Source organism: Furipterus horrens, unplaced genomic scaffold (genome assembly GCF_987537825.1).
Source record: "Furipterus horrens unplaced genomic scaffold, mFurHor1.1.pri manual_scaffold_1, whole genome shotgun sequence".
Classification (NCBI taxonomy): domain Eukaryota; kingdom Metazoa; phylum Chordata; class Mammalia; order Chiroptera; family Furipteridae; genus Furipterus; species Furipterus horrens.
Window position 1 is genome coordinate 76,895,044 of NW_028327171.1, and position 1,101 is coordinate 76,896,144.

Consider the following 1,101-nt stretch of genomic DNA (forward strand, 5'->3'; position numbering starts at 1 on the left):
ATACTTACCTGGCAGGGAAGATACCATAACCACAAAGGTGATTTTCTCAGGGTGAGGATTATCCATTGCACTTCGGATGTGTTGACTCCTGCGATTTCCCCAAAAGTGGGGAACTCGACTACGTAATTTGTGGTAGGGGAGGACTACATTAGCACTCTCCCCTGGAAAAAAAAGTAACAAAAGAGAGATAAATATGATCTTGAATGAGAAAAATAAATACTCATAACCTTAGATCCTAAACTATGAAGAATATGTGCCAAATACATGGAACTGGAGCCAATATAAAAAAAAAAATTCAAAATCAACAGAATTCTCTTTAGATCTTCAGTTAACTAATTTTTTGAAACTGTTAGTCATAGCACTGAAGAGTTTTCACCCTTTCTTTATTCTTCTCTATGACTATGTTCTGAAATGAGCTAGAAGAATTATTGTTACCTTAATCACTCCTCCCTTCTGCCTTTCATTATATGAGCTGAGCGTCTTGGTCCACAGCATGCAGTTATGATTTTAGTCTTTCTTTTTTTTTTTATTCTATTTTTTCCATTACCATTTGTTACCCTTACACCTCCTTTCCCCCCATAATCACCACACTGTTGTCTATGTCCATAAGTCCAGCTAAAAAAAAGAATTGGTACTTAGAAGTTGTTAATGTAAGAAAAACTAACACATGCTGATTGCATTGGCTTTAGGATTAGATTATTATCAAATTCAGAAGTGTCTTTTTCCCCACCTTCCTCTCAGTTTTCTCAAAAAATTAAAGATGAAACTGCCTTATTACCTGGCAATTCCACTTCTAGGAATAAGTCAAAGAAACCCAGAACACTAATTCCAAAGAATATGTACAGTCCTATGTTCACTGGAGTTTTATTTACAATAACCAAGATTTAGAAGCAGCCCAAGTGGTCATTAGTAGATGAGTGGATAAAAAAGCTGTGATATCCAGCAACACATTAAAAAGACCATACACCATGATCAAGTGGGATTCATCCCAGGGATGCTAGGATAATTTAACATTCGTGAATCAATAAATATAATACATCACCTTACAGCACCTATTTATGATGAAAACTCTCAGAGAAATGGGAATAGAGGGAGCATACC

The 1,101-nt window shown here is 35.7% G+C and overlaps 1 non-coding gene across 1 annotated transcript; it reads left to right on the top strand.

Annotated features, from left to right (window-relative positions):
• On the top strand, positions 1-162 carry LOC150021324 (U1 spliceosomal RNA). The gene has a single exon (XR_016513648.1). It is a non-coding gene; the product is annotated as a U1 spliceosomal RNA (small nuclear RNA).
• The last annotated feature ends 939 nt before the right edge of the window (positions 163-1,101 follow it).